Here is a 16,331-nt window from a genome sequence, read left to right on the forward strand (position 1 = left end):
TATTTAATGTGGATAAAGGGGGGAAGATGGTTTGAAATGAGACGAGGTTGGTGGATCAGATGCAATTTATGGGAATTGAATAATGCCTATAAATTGCTGAGTGTTGTAAAAACCACAATCTTCTCTGTTCACCCCAAAATAAGATAGCTCGCAAAGTCCCTTCAGGGAAATGATAGCTCTGTAAATTTTGGCATTCTGCCTCAGGTAGTTGAGATGTGGAGCAATAAAAGTGATAGTTATAGCTGCCAATCAAGCCTAAAATGACTGAACATATTTCTTTCAAACAGCCTATTTTATACAATTAAGGTGTTACTGAACTATGACCATCCATGGCACTGTCATAACACTTCTGCCCTGGGTCTGAAAGTTGCATTCCAATTATATGAATTCAAAATCTCTGTCATAATGGGAGAATGCTGTGTATAGGCAGTTCTACCTTTTAATTAAATCCTCTAAATAACAAGTTCTTTGGTAATATTGTAATGTAAAATAGGGGGACACTGGAAACTATTTATTCTTCATCCTATAACAATTTCATAGAGGAGTTAGCATTTTGCAATTTGACTGCCACATTCCCTCTATTCTAAAGTACTATTACCACGTCGTGATGGAAGGCCTAACGGAATTGAGCGATTAATGCAGACTTTCTTTGACTCTTAGAGGAACAGAATGTTATGTGTGTGAGGGAGGGAAAAAATAAACTGTTGTGGAGTTGGTTGACAAAGATCAGCAGAACGTTATGGGTCGAAAGGCCTGTACTGTTTGTAACGTTCCATGTTCTATTAACCAAACCCTTAGAACAATAAAAGGTCAGGAATCATTCCTCGACCCCACCTCCTTTATTGAGGAGGAAATTTATCTTTGTTTGTTTGCATATTTATCCACAATGGTGCCGTCACTGTGCATCAGAGATTCAGAGTTAGTTGCTGGTGCTATTACAACATGGAGGTGACCACAGTGTGCTCTCCTGTAGGGTTGTTTATCTGAAATCAATTAAATGAAATTTCAGAACACTCAACTCTGTATTTTGTGCCACCAGCAAACAAGGGTGGATTTCTGTCCCTTAGTGACCTGTGTTTAGGGTAGCATTGTCCACATGCTGTGGAATCGCAGTGTGCCGTCTTCAATGCTGAGACTTGAGAAGATACATTTGCCAAAGAAGATACATTTGCCAAACATGGAGGGAGATTGTGTAACAGCAGAGACTGATCAACCTTCTGACAGATGTCATCATAATTGGAATCATTGCTGGATTTCTCCTCTTAATCTTGCTCACCTGATTTTGGAGGTCAATCAGAATTTATTGTCATGAACAAGTCATGAAATTCAGTGTTTTGTGGCAGCGTCACATTATAACCATCTTATGACATTACTATAAAAAAAATTAAATAATACTGCCCAAAAAGTAAGGGAGTGTCTTTAGTTCATTGATTATTCAGGAATCTGATGGCAGAGGGGAAGAAGCAGTCCTTGTGCCATTGAGTGCTCGTCTTTAGGCTCCTGTACCTTCTCCTGATGGTAGCAGAGTGAAGAGAGCATTGCCTGGGTGGTGGGGGTCTTTGAGGATGGAGGCAGCTTTTTAAGAAAATTGCAGGACCCCTAAGCCATCGATAAAGCAAAATCCATTAAGTAGATTGTATCTAATTAAAAGGGTTAGTGGTTCACTCATGTCCACACAGAACACTTTTTTAAAGAAAGAATACGTGTGGGGGTGTGGCACATATATAAGGACACACCTTGTAGCCCTTTGGAACCCAGAGATCAAACGCATCCTTGAACCATTGCAGTCTTTTTGGCAACAACAACTTGCGTAGATACATATCCAATGCATCAAATGTTTCCAAAGCACATTACAAGATCATGGTCAATTATAAATTGATATCAAGATTAAGAAGATATTCAAACTTGCTCATGAACAGTAAAATTTAAGAGGGTCTTAAAGGTGAACAGATTTAGGGAGAGAATTCCAGAGCTCAGGAGTTTGACAAATGAAAGGCATGGCCTCCTCTTGTTGGAGTGACAGCAAAGGCCATTGCCATCAATGTTGTCTTGGTCAAGATGAGTTAATATGTGTATTTCTACCAAAGTTGCATGTAAGGAGATTCAAACAAAAAGAACCCATCCCACCCAATTGAGTTCCTTCCTAAATAATAATAGCCCTAGCTTCCACCCTCTTCCAACACCCCCCCCCCTCCTCCCATAAGGTTCTCCAAGTAAAATTTGGTTGTTGATCTTCACTCAGACTGTACAGTTACTTAGATCCTGAATGCTCTCTATTCATCCTTCTCAACAATTAACGGGTAATGCCCAGGGCAAAATAAAAGTCAACATTTGGCCCAAATAGGAGGTGCCAACTCTGCCAATCAGTGTTGACCACTGGCCTCCTGGTGTAAACAAGCCATGTCTCATTGTGTCTATGTCATGTTCAAAATAATGACCAGGGCACCACTAGCTTCAGTAGAATGGCAGAGACCCAAAAAGCAAAGAAATATTAAGATGCCATTACCCAGATCAATACATTCATAAACTAAATGGCATTATACAAGCAGTGATTCCCGTCTTCTCTTTTACATAGCCGTTGAAACCAATGAAATATCTTTTCTTATCTTACTTACCCAGTGCTTTGACATTGCTGTGATTTATTTTCCTTTTGTCTCCGCTGAAAAGAAAACGGGTTTTCACTGTGCAATGTGCCTGGGTATTCATTGAGCTCTCTCTTTATCTCTCTGTAGTTTGTCAGAAACAATGAGCACGTCGATGGGGTGTAGGTAGGGCTTCCTGAAAAATTGGGTCACAGCAGATTCAGCCCACCTAAATTGTGCAAAAAGTGTTAATGTTGACAGAAAAGCAATCAGATTCTCAAGTACATTTTTTTCCTTCCTCAATAAAAACAACTGTGAGATTTCTTTCATCCCTCCATATCTCTTACTTCCCCCAGCACTGCAACTCTTCATTCACCTTGCACATCATCATAAATCCCTTCAGCTGCTAAACCCCTTGAAACCACTCCACCCTCCGCTTCCCTCTCTTTTAAGAGCACCATTTAAAATAAACGTCTTTCCCCAAGCCTTTTGGGCATTGTGCAAATCTTTGATTGCATTCCTGAGAAGCACTGTTTGAAGTTTTAATATGTTAGCAATGCTGAACGATGGAGAATTCCAGGGAAATCACTGAAAAGGGTAAATGTGTTGAGCATGAAGGTACCACCTTCAGCAGTGGGGTTGAGGTCGTGCGTATTACACAGAGAGCTGGATATATACGTAAAGTGGTTTGGTCCTGCAAACAGGTTAAGAATGAGAATTGGAGATAGTTATGAACTTCATAGCCTGCCAACATCTGCATGTTCACACTCACAGTAAATAATAAATAACCATATTGCATGTGGGATCATATTCTCAATTGCTCTCAACATGAGGAGAAATATTTGCTGAAGGTTTTTCTGAAATTATATTTCAAGAACCAAATTTAAAAAAAAATCTTGCCAGTATGCTGCTTTTGATGAGAAATTCCATTCTGGTATTCCTGGAGTTTATGTTCCTCAACTAAGGTGAATGTCAGCAAGATTTTGGCTCCACACCTAAAGTCTTCTCCTCTCTCCTACCCATGCTCACATCTCCCTACTACCACAGTAAAAATCTGCTCCAGTGCGAGGGTGACCATGCCTTTCTCCAAAGTGCACTGGAGTGGTTCCTGCAACCAGCTGCTTTAACACGTCAAACTCAAATCAGCTTTGGGGTTATCAGCCTCCAGGCATGTTCCCCAAAATTAAAAATAATATCTTTCATGTTTGTTCCAGAAAGATAAATCTCTTTCCTCACGCTTCCAGTGTCCCCCTATTTTACATTACAATATTACCAAAGAAAAAATATACAGGCATTATTTAAGGTAATATTTCATGTAATATAGAACATTGAACAGTGCAGCAGAGGGACAGGTCCATGATGTCTGTGCCAAACATGATGACAAACTGTTCACACATGATGCATGTCCCTTTTTCCCTTCACATTCATGTCTATCTGGAAGCCACTTAAATACCACTGTTATTTCTGCTTCCACCACTACCCCTATCATTCCCCGTGTAAACAAAAACTTGGCCCGCACATCTCCTTTAAGAGTTCCCCTCCTCACCTGAAGTGCATGCATGTGCCATTTTTATTCTGGGAAATAGATTCTGACTGTCTTTGGTATCAATGCCTATAATAATTTTATAAACTGATCACCCAATGACAAATTGTTAGTTTAAAAAAATATGGTTGATGAAGATGAAGGCGATTTTGCTGGGTATCTTAGGAATTTGTCCAAACATCGTTGACAATTCAATTGTCCCCATCAGACAATTCAATGTTGTAAGTCCTAACAGCTCAGTCATGAGGCATGATTACAGACCTGTGGAGGTCAGCAAGCAGGTAAAGGGGATGAGGGTGTGCATTTCAAGGAAGGAGCTGACTGAAGTTAGACGACATGCCTCTTCTACATTGAATTTACCTGGAGGGATGAACAAATAGATAGCAGCAAATGGACAATTAGATTGTTCATCATTATGATTGGAAGGTTGGTCCATCGTCTTAAAACTTGCCTCTTGTTGGCAGACTCTACGTTGCTTTGTGTAATCCAAACTTGGAGCATTTTTGAGCTTTGTTTTGGGTGTGTTCCTTTTTGTTGATTCATGTACAATGTTCTTAGAGTGGCTGCAAACTGGAAGCGTGAGGAAAGAGATTCAATACTAGCACTCGAGAGTGATTCCAGATCACCATCTTTACTATTACTACATCAAAAAGATGAGATCGAGCTTTGGTCCAAAGGGGAATTAAGAATTTTTGGACATCAGATTGGAAAGTGAAGTTGAGGCCTATAATCAGAATAACTGTGATCTCACTGAGGGAAGGCTCAAGGTATTGGATAGTCTACTCTTGCTTCTGCTTATAATGTTCTTGTGGCTTAGTTCCACTTAGAAGCAGATTGCAAGTGTGGAGCTGAAAATGAGACTAAAAGATTAAACAAATGATCAGATATCCTCATATGCTTTTACATTCTTAGGATTTTGTTAAGCACGGGAATTATGGGAAAAGGTGGAGGATAAGGATTAAATGGATACTGCCACCATGAGCACAATGGGCTGAAAGGTCACCTTCAGCATTCTAGCTCCATGAGAAAACAGCTCTCACTTGTACAAAGGTCGATACAACATCCATGGGAGTTTCTGTGCTTAAAATCAGGGAAGAAGAGCTGCTCCAAATGCTCCAATCCAAGCTAGAAGAAACATCAACAAATACAAGAGCTTCCTCTGCACACAAGCAACAATTTCACCTCAGAAGGAGATTCTCTGTGGAAAGGAGATTAAAAAGTCATCGCCACAATATCAATTCAAATTATTCTCATTTCCTCAGTTTGACATATTTTGGGTGAGCAGCCAGTTCAAATGCTGTTATGGTGAACTTCAGGGCAGTTAGGCATTATTGATACACCTTCCAATCCTGCGAGATGGAAGTTATCAGATTGTCTAGAAGATATTGTCTTTGCAGTGTGCATAAGAACTTCAACACTGATTTTTTTTGTAGCAGTGTTCCTGTTTCTGATACTGTTTTGGACTAGACTTACCTACAGGAGCCAATCCCTGTGTTAAAGACAACATCTAAATGGTATCACAGCCGCTTGCCCTGGATCACTTCCTTCCTCTTCATGGATTCCTCAATAACATGCAAGTTGAGCAAATTATTTTCTGCTCTGATGCATTTCAGTGAGATTGGGAATGACTTGCTTCCATTCCAATTGAGCAGGTTCTGAGGAAACTGATGAGGTTCATGTACCAACCACAGACTTTTGCACACATGGGGCCAAATGTACTTGACTGTGCAGGTGGGCAGGTTATTTATGAGGCAGCGCAAGATTCAGGACAGTTCTGTCAGGTATATTCTATAGTTAATTATCTGAAAGAAAAGAGTCAGTTCAGTATCCATCTTTATTCAGTTGCTGACATTCACTGACTTATAATTACCTTCATGGTGGATGCTAGCTGTAACTGTTAATACTTAGGAGAAGGTGTTTTTGTGTGAGCTCACCTTTAACAGAAACATGCCATTAACTTAGCTCTTTCTTGACACCATCTACTGTCTACAATACCATCACAGCTGCTGTGTAAATGCAAGTTCATTCCCACCTACAATCTGACTTGTGAATCATATCAAAAGTCATTTAGTGGCTCTGATGTAAGCTGTTGCAAACCCAAAACTAAACATGTGGGGATCAAAGTTTGCATGTTTAATATTGGTCTTTGAAAGAACAACATACTGTACTTGTTTACAACACCTTTCAAAGCCTTAGGTTATTCCTGCATCTCTACAGAAGTACTTCAAAGGTGTGGCCAATACTCTAATGAAGAAGGCTAACTTGCATCCAACAGGTTCCTTCATATAAAAATGTTTATTGAACAGATCAGGGCAGTTGGCAACAAACTTTAAAGGGCTTGGGAGAGAGTAGGCTGCACAATAGTGCAGCAGGGAGTACAGCAGCTTCACAAACATAGGAACATAGGAACATAGGAAGTAGGAACAGGAGTAGGCCAAAAATGGCCCATCGAGCCTGCTCCGCCATTCAATAAGATCATGGCTGATCTAATTTGTGACCTAACTCCACCTACCTGCCTTCTCCCCATATCCCGTAATTCCTCTATCATGTAAAAATTTATCTAACCAAATTTTAAATATGTCTAATGAAACAGCCTCAACCACTTCCCTGGATAGAGTATTCCAAACATTCACTACTCCCTGGGAAAAAAATATTTTTCTTCATCTCTGTCCTAAATCTACTCCCCCGAATCTTGAGACTGTGTCCTCTCGTTTTAGTTTCCCCGACCAGCACAAAAAACCTTCCTACATCTATCCTATCCATACTTTTCTTAATCCTATATGTTTCTATAAGATCTCCTCTCATTCTTCTGAACTTGAGCGAATACAATCCTAGACGATTTAATCTTTCATCATAAGTCAACCCCTTCATCCCAGGGATCCACCTAGTAAACCTCCTCTGGACCGTCTCCAAAGCCAGTATATCCTTCCTCAAATATGGAGAGCAGAACTGGACAAGTGGCTGGAGAGCTCAGCAGGTCAGGCAGCATCCATAGAGGATCAAAATCTCAGCCTGACCTGGAGAGTTCCTCCATTAGTTTGCTTTCTTTTTGCTCAAGGTTCCAGCGTCAGCAGTCTCTCTAACCCAAGTTTGATGCTTGCTGTGCATAGTTCGGAGTTCTTCATTGTCCCACATCACAAAGGTCTACGCTTTGGCAAGTTAATTGGTGACTGTAGATTGCTCCAAGTGTGGATTGCTGGGAGAAAAATCAGGGAGCAGTTCACATCAGATTCAATTTATTGTCATATAATAAAACAGAAATATAATATTACACGAATTTGCCTTTAATCTGCCATAGGGCAGACAAAGATTTGGCATTAGCATTGCCTGGCATCCCTTACAGACAGCGAAAAAAAAGCAAATGAGAGTCCCCCCTGAGTCATGGAGTGTCCGTGTATTCTCCACCAGCGTTCCCGCAGCCTCTGCAGATGCATAGGACTCCAGTTGATAAAACATAGAACAATACAACACAGTACAGTACAGGCCCTTCAGCCCTCGATGTGGTGGTGACCCATATAGCCCTCTCCAAAAAAAGAGTACTAAACCCTCCCTACCCCAAAACCCTCTATTTTTCTTTCATTCATGTGTCGGTCTAAGAGTCTCTTGAATGTCCTCAATGTTTCAGCTTCCAACACCATCCCCGGCAAGGCATTCCAGGTACCCACAACTCTCTGTGTGAAAAAAAAACTTACCCCTGATGTCTCCACTAAACTTCCCTCCCTTAACTTTGTACATGTGTCCTCTGGTGTTTGCTGATCCTGCCCTGGGAAACCAGTGCTGGCTGTCCACCCTATGTATGCCTCTCATAACCTTGTAGACCTCTATCAAATCTCCTCTCATCCTTCTATGCTTTAAAGTGAAAAGTCCCAGCTCTGCCAACCTTGCCACATAAGTCTTGTTTCCCAATACAGGGAATATCCTGGTAAATCTCCTCTGGACCCTTTCCATACCTTCCACATCCGTCCTATAATGAGGTGACCAGACTGAACAATACGCTGAGCGAGGTCTTACCAAAGATTTGTAGAGTTGTAATATGACCTCTCTACTCCTGAATTTTATCCCCCTATTAAAGAATCCCAATATCCCATAAGGCTTCTTAACTATCCTATCAACCTGTGTGGCTACCTTGAGGTATTTTTAAATTTGCACCCCAAGGTCCCTCTGTTCATCCACTCTCTAAAGTAACCAATCATTAGCCCTGTACTCAGCCTTCCAAATCACTTCACATGTATCCAGACTGAAATCCATCTGCCACTTTTCTGCCAAACTCTGCATCCTGTCTATATCCTCTTGGAACATAGGAAGTAGGAACAGGAGTAGGCCAAAAATGGCCCATCGAGCCTGCTCCGCCATTCAATACAATCTTGTAACCTTCAACAACTTTCAGCTCCATCCACAACTCCTCCATCCTTCGTGACATCTGCAAATTTACTGACTCATCCTTCCACTTCTTCATTCAGGTCATTTATAAAAATCACAAAAGTTCAAACCATCGACAATCCAAGCCCAGATCCAAACCTCTGACACATTAAGGAAGCCAAGAGTGCCCAAGGCCCTTCAGGAGCCCTTCTGGCCCTCAGCATCCTCTTGAATCCTGGTTCTCATAAGCCAGTCTCCAGCATCCCGCAGCTTGTGTGGGTTCTTTGCCGGCAAGTCACCAACAGCTCATCACCTGTGGTTGTCCTTCAGCCTCAGATCCCTTTGCTGGTCCACCATCCTCAGGGTCTTCTCTCCTTCTTCTTCTGAACTTAGGGCGGAGGAGGGGTGGTGCGTCCTCCCCATTACTGCACAAGTTTGCTATTCCCCCAGAGTCTGAATCCCACCCAGGCCGATGCTGAACACAGGCTCTGCCATCTTGGGGCCAGACCCTGTGGTCACAGGGTTTTAAGTAAAACACCGTCAGTTCCTTTAACAGGCATTAAATGCCTGGTCAGAGCCATCGGCAAAGGAACTGGGCAGTTGGACCCTGCAGGGGAGCATTGTGTCCACACCAGCGGATGCGTGCCATTACAGAACTCTGGCAGCACCGCCATTTCCCAGGAATGGTGATTACATGAGTGAGGCTACCAGGAAGTAAGTGGTGGAATGGAATTGATAGGATTACTCTGTGAACTGGCACAGACTTGGTGGCATCCAGTGCTCTTCAACCTTTTTCTTTCCACTCACATCCCACTTTAAGTAATCCCTATGCTCTGTGATTTGTAAGGGATTATTTAAGGTGGTAGGTGAGTGGGAAGGGAAGGGTAAGAATCATTGCTCTCGACCCAATTGTTACTGAAATATTTTACTTGAGAAAAATTGTCATTGGCCCATTTCCTTTGGAGTTGTGAAACCATGCACATAACGAGTCCATGAGGGATGATTCAAATAGTGGCTTTCAAACATTTTCTTTCCACTCACCTACCTCCTTAAGCAATCCCTTACTAATCACAGAGCACTGATGGCATAGGGATTACTTGAAGTGGTATGCGAGTGGAAAGCAAACATTTGAAAACCATTGGCCTGCATTGTCAGGAAATAAAATAAAGGGTGCTAAAATGTTAGAAATTCAGTATATTTAATTGTCTGTAAAATGCCTTGAAGTCGAGAAAGGTGCTTTGCAAACGTAAATTCTTTTTATCAACAGTCACATGTGCACACACTTGTTTCTGTTCTTTGCTCATTTATTATCAAGTGTCATTGGCTTTGCAATGATATTACAATGGTAGGGACATGTCTGTGGAGTGACAGGGTTTGTCGGGCTATTGAATCATGGCAGAGTGTGTGCCAATAACCTTATTGTTAAATGCCTAGCTCCCCTGTCAATGCGTCATCACCTGTCAGCCTGATCCAGTACAGGGAAGGAGAATAGGCCATGGATATGTTTGTTTTGTCAGCTCTGACAACTGTGCCTTCTTTGACCTCCATGTCTCGTCAATTGACCATTTACATATGCTTGCCATTGGAATTGATGGGTCAACAATGGCTTACAAGCCATCTTTAGAATGTATACTGAATCCTCTATAAAACAGAACATTCAAAGTCGATGCAAGAAATGTTGTCCACTTGAGTCACCCTGCAATTAAATAGAACACCTGTAATTGTACATGGCCCAGAGAGAGACAACACCGTCAATATAAATTACTCCTGCTGCCTCAATAGCTATTGAACTTTGCAGCCTCCCTAAGCCGTGCTTTCAGCTGCCCAAACATCAATAAAGGAGGGGGAAGTAATCCTTCAGAATAAAACATTAATGTTTCCCTCATATTATAAACTGATAAAAAGCCAAATGTATTGAGAGATGGGAATTCCGGAAAATATGACTGGCCTTTACTATTTGTGTGTCTAGACATTTAAAATATTTAATTCACTCATGTCCTTGAAAGTTGTTAATTTGTACATTTGTGTTTTAAACACACACACACACACACACACACACACACACACACACACACACACACACACACACACACACACACACACACACACACACACACTCCACTGACATCACACTAAAGCTAAGGCTTGGTTGATTTATGAACATCAGCTTAATTCCAGGGCTGAGTTATTGTTTGGCATTTTCTATTCCTATTTATGTATATAAAAATGTTCTATTCCAAAATTCTGCACCTTGACAACTAAGTAAGTATAACACGTGTGCAAACACACACACTCACACATACACAAAATTATATTGAATTTTGCAAATGGTGAAAGTGAACATAGAACATGATCAACATCTCTCTTTACATCATGGAAGAAATGGCAAAACAGGCTGAAGGTCTATAACCATCCTGGTTCCACAAACACAGACAAGCAAAATCCACCCCAAGGGGAGTGTCAGTATTACTGACCCCCACATCCCCAACATGAAGTGTTGACCATTCTTGTTCTTCCACTGATGCTGTTCATCCAACTGAGTATCTCCAGCAACTCGGAGTTGGTGTGTTACCAAGTGCATTTCTTTAACAGCTCGGACTTGCTTCCTCATCTGGGACAGCGACCAGATGACCTCTTTGAACATATGAGTCAGATCCATACGTTTTGCTTTCGGAGAATGTACAGCCCCCATTTGGCACACCAAAACTCCAAGTGATTCAGCATATATCAAGTCTTGTGTGATAGAGGCTGGAGTTGAGCAGGGAAAACAAGAGTGGCAGCAAATGACCAAACACAGAAACGTGAGATTGATGGAATTAATCGTACGGGGAGTCATAGTTCCGCAGCTGGGATAGCTGCTGCCTTACAGATCCAGTTCCTCTGACGCTCTCTGTGTGAAGTTTGCTCCTTCTTCCTGTGACCAGCAAGTCAGCTGGTTGCCTCCCACATCCCATGTGGGTTGATCATTTCATTGTCAGGTGTAGGACTGTGGCAGGGTTTATGCAGCTGATAGGAATGTGAAAAGAGTAAATGTAGGATTGGTTGAACAGGTTTTTGCTGGCTGATATTGACTCAGTGCACCTGTTTCCTTGCCACATAACCCTCGGGCTTTATTCAGGATGGGTTACCAACATTTTCTAACCACAGGCAATTCAAACGAGGGATGGATTCAGGTTTGGGGTGACAATTTCTGGTCTCTGGTTTCTTTCCTTACACTATGGTGGGCCACTATTGACACTTCTGGAAACCCACTGCAGAACAGGCCCAATGCCAATCTAACATACCATGAGGTTCATGCTCCAATTAACTTTCCCTAACCAAACACCTGTTTCAGGCAAACCCCCAGATTATGCCTCCAGGAAGTCATGGGGACAAACTGAGACCCAATTTTTGCTTGAATTACTTTGCAGCCATATCTAATTTTACCCCCTTGGAACCAAATATGAAAACAGATTTGGGCAATGCAATGATTTAATGGTTCTGCCGTGGCTACTGTAACTACAGGAGAAAGGTAAGCTACAACTAAAATAATTCCAAAGTATAAAGATATGACATGGCTAAACAGCTGGTTCACTCTGCGCAAATATGAAATCCAGTAACATAGAGGTTGCTGTGACGAAAGAAAATGGAGAGCATTGGTGGGGGGAGCAGAGTTGGGGCAGTGAAAACAAAGGAGGAAGACTGAAATGACACCATCCCCTCCTACCCTCTCCATATTCTCATTAACTCCTCAAACATTTCTCCACTCTCCTTCACACCAGAGGCAATTTACTGCAGCCCAGGGAAACCACAGCTCCCCCAGGAAACCCATACATGTGCAAAGAAAATGTGCAAGCTGAATACAGATAGCACCAGAGATTAGGTCTGAACCCAGGAGATAAAGTGAAGCAGCAGTTCTCCGCTGTGAAGCAGCCCAGTTGAATGCGGAACCATGCTAGATCAGATTTACTGTAAGAATACATACATGACATCACATATAATGCTGAGATTCTTGTGGATGAGGCACTTATTGGTAATGCAAAAAAACTGTACATAGTGTACACATGTAAACAAATAAAAAATGTCAACAGATAAAGAAATGTAAACAAACTGTGCAATACAGAGAGAATAGAAAGAATCAATAGTGATTGAGTTTGTCATTGAGTGTGATGGTGGAGGGGTAGCAGCTGTTCCTGAATCTGGTAGCGTGAGTCTTGCAGCACCAATACCCCTCTCCTGATGGTAATAGAGCGTGTGCTGAGTGTGTGGTTCTTTGATGATTGCTACTCCTCTTCAACGTCAGCGTTCCCATGTTCTTGATGATGGGGAGGGTTTTGCCTGTGATATCCTGGGCTGTGTCCACTACCTTTTGCAGGGCATTACACTCAGGGGTACTGGTGTTCCCATGCCAGGCCATCGTGCAGCCAGTCAGCACACTTTCCTCCACGTATCTACAAAAATTTGCCAGGGTTTGTGATGTCATACCTAATCTCCACAAACTCCTGAGGAAATAGAGGCACTGACGTGCTTTCCTCACGATGCCATTGGTGTGTTGGGTCCAGGAAATATCCCCCGAGATAGACTCCCAAAAAACTTAAATTTGCTCACCCTCTCCACTTCTGATCCCCCAATGATCACTGAATCGTACACCTCTGGTTTTCCCTTCTTGAAGACAACAATCAGCTCCTTGGTTTTGGTGAAATTGTGAAAGGTTGTGGTTGATGCACCATTCAGCCTAGTTATCAATCCCCCTTCTGTATAGGTTTTTTTTTACTGTTGTATGATTGGCAAATTTGCAGGTGGTGTTATTGTCGTACTGAGCCACAATGTTGCAAAGTGAGTAGAGCAGGGGGCTAAGAACACAGCCCTGTGGGGCTCCAGTACTGATGAAAGATTGTGGAGGATATGTTCTTAGCCATGCTCACGGATTGTGGTCTGGAGGTGAGGAAATCCACGATCCGATTACACAGTGGGGTGGTGAGTCCCAGGTCTTGGAGTTTGCTGATCCTGTGCTACAATAAATCCAGAAGTCATACAGTTGCAGCATTCTTTGCCACGTTTGCATTTCTGTGGAAGGTTGGCACCTGGAGGTTAGCACGAGATAGACATGATAACATTTATATCCCTGAAGGGACCCTTTATACCTCCCATTGACCTAACTTTTACTGCATGGGCTGCTCATTTTTTTCTCTGAATAATCCTAGGTTGTGCCCTTTTGACCTTCCCTGCCAGTGGGCAATTTCATCGTGTCACCACATTTAAAATATAACTGGGAAATGGCACTTGTGTTGGCTGCCCAGTCCAATTTCCCAATGAACAAAACTTTTTGGCCGAAATAGGAACAAAAAAAAACTTCCAAACATGCACAATGTGCTTTATATCCTCGATTTATCATTAAAAAAGCAGGCGGATGATATTTCTTTCAAAACCAGTTTCTGCTCTCCAAAATATCGGCTCAGACATAATACTTGATATGCCTCTCTGTCTCCCGCACGGCTTTTGCTCACATGCAGATCTGTGTCAAATATTGTTTGACAGCACTCCTGTGAAGTGCCTTGGGATGTTTTCCTGTGCTAGCAGAGCCACATGATCACAGCTGTTACTGTTGAAAGCCTGAACAGGAACATTCTCCTGATTCACTGCAGCCGCAGCTGTGATTTTCTGAAACTGATTTTAGCCTAAACTCAATGATTTGTGTGCATATATTAAAAAAAGTCTACAGAAGGAGTTCACACGACACTGACAAAAGCAACAACTTTGTTTATTACAGCATTTCCTTAATAGCAATGCAGATTCTTTTCTGGTTTCAGTAGAATTACAGTAATAATTTGGAAGCTTTAGGATATCCAAGGTTAAAGATGGTAGTATTGGTAAATGGAATCGTGTTTTCCATTTTACCAGGCAGTTTCAGTATCAGCCCCATACAGATACGGGTTAAATAATAGCAAGGATTAGTTAAGGTATTCAGATCTACCTGCCCTAACAATTGACCTGAAACTCAATGCCAGAACAATACACTCAACTGCACTGAGCGATACTTCCTAAGTCTGCTGTACTTATGACCCTTCTGACTGATACCTCTAATTGATCTTGAAATTCTGGCAATTTTTCACAGCAAAATCTGGCTATATAGAATATGATTCATTCAACTTTTACCCTTTATTTCAGCTCTATAAATGCCTCACAGGTGTTAGACATGGGACAGGTTCACTAGCAAGGGGGTGAAAGCAGCAGCCAATTAACCCATACTGTAGGTCTCTCTTGGTTCACTACTCTTGCCTGCTCCTATCAGTAGTAAAGGAGGCAAAGCATTTTATGTAGTGAGTTCTGATCCAAAATGCACAGTCTGATAGGGTGGTGAAAGCAGATTCAGTAGGAACTTCCAAAAGGGAATTCGATCAATACTTGAAAGAAACAAGGTTTGCAGGGCTGAGGGGAAAAGCCAAGGAGTGGAACTAATTAGGTAGGTCTTTCAAAGAGCTCTCAAAGGAGCAATGGGTTAATTGACCTCCTGTGCTGTATTATTCTGTAATTCCATAGAAAGGTATACTAGTTTTTATATATATAGTAGCTAATCTCAAAATGTCTCTATCTGCTTAACATTTAAAGGTTTCCTTCTGCAAGGTGGTGATGACCACTGTCTAACAAGGTGGTGACGACCACTGTCTAACAAGGTATTAAGTTCTGGAATTTTCTGCTGAAACCTTTCCATCCTTCTACATCAAAGAGTTCAGTCTTCCATCCTAATAAGGTGTTAAATTTGTGTTCTTTAAAGGTCCCGTCAAGAGCTTTGGAAAAGGTTGTTACTTTAAAGGTCCTATATAAATAGAAGTTACTGTATTTACTTAACTAAATCCATAACACAGACGACAGGTCATTCAGCCCAGCTCTTGGATGAGCAATTCAATCGGTCCATATCCCTGCTACGTCCCCACACCCTGCAACTTATTTTCTCCCAGCCAAATTCCTATAGAAGTCCCTCATTGAATCTGATTGCATGCCCACAAACAACCTTCGCCTACCCTGGTAGATATTACAGCATCATGTCCCAGGTTGGAAACCGGCGCCGTCTGTAAGGAGTATGTATGTTCTCCCCATGTCTATGTGGGTTTCCTCCAGGTGCTCTGGTTTCTTCCCATCCTCCAAAATGTGTGGGGTTTGTAAGTTAATTGGTGTACGAGTGGCATGGGGTCATGGGCTGGAAGAGCCTGTTACCAAGACGTAACATTAAAACATTTTTAAAAATTAAAAAATCATCGTTTTTCCAACAATATGCACAAAAATGCAGGAGGAACTCAACTGGTCTTTCAGCATCCATGGAAAGTCAAAATGTTGGGGCATGAACCCTGAATCATGAAATTTCCACTGGATTCCTGAAGAAGGGCTCTGGCCCAGAATATCGGTTGGCCTATTGCTTTTTATAGATGCCTGCTTGACTTGCTGCCTTCCTCCAACACTTTTTATTCATTGTTCTGGTTCTCCTGCATCTGCAAACCTTTTATTTAACCCAAATATTCTCCATTTAATATTGTCACAACATTTTAATCTGTGTCCCCTAATTATTGAACCATTCACTGCTGGAGCAGCTTACCTTCACACTTTTTGCACTGCCATCCAACTAAGAATATTTATAATTACCTTGTTTTCCATTAATATTCTTCCTAGAGTCTTATGTATTCATTATACTTAAATTATTGTTTGTGTCTTTTGTAACTGGGCAGCTGTATCGAGAAAGACTTTAATTGCATCTGGACATTGTACTTAAATTTTTTTAAAGTTAGACATACAACATGGTAACAGGCCATTTCGGCCCACGAGTCCGTGCCGCCCAATTTATAGCCAATTAACCTATACCACCATATGTTTAG

At 41.7% G+C, this 16,331-nt stretch overlaps 1 protein-coding gene across 35 annotated transcripts in view; it reads left to right on the forward strand.

Annotated features, from left to right (window-relative positions):
* The window catches only part of LOC138745038 (transcription factor Maf-like), a 374,863-nt gene that overhangs the window by 149,700 nt on the left and 208,832 nt on the right, over positions 1-16,331 (forward strand). For 2 of the 35 annotated variants that reach the window (XR_011345945.1, XR_011345933.1), the window contains 2 exons: positions 11,895-11,995; positions 15,073-15,137. The exons of 30 other annotated variants lie outside the window; for them this stretch is intronic. The gene's annotated coding sequence lies outside the window, so the exon portion shown is untranslated. Of the gene's footprint in view, positions 1-5,037; positions 5,342-11,894; positions 11,996-15,072; positions 15,138-16,331 lie in introns of those variants that run through there. 3 more of the 35 variants (XR_011345949.1, XR_011345957.1, XR_011345936.1) reach the window with 3 other exon arrangements.

This window comes from Narcine bancroftii, chromosome 10 (assembly GCF_036971445.1).
Source record: "Narcine bancroftii isolate sNarBan1 chromosome 10, sNarBan1.hap1, whole genome shotgun sequence".
NCBI lineage: Eukaryota > Metazoa > Chordata > Chondrichthyes > Torpediniformes > Narcinidae > Narcine > Narcine bancroftii.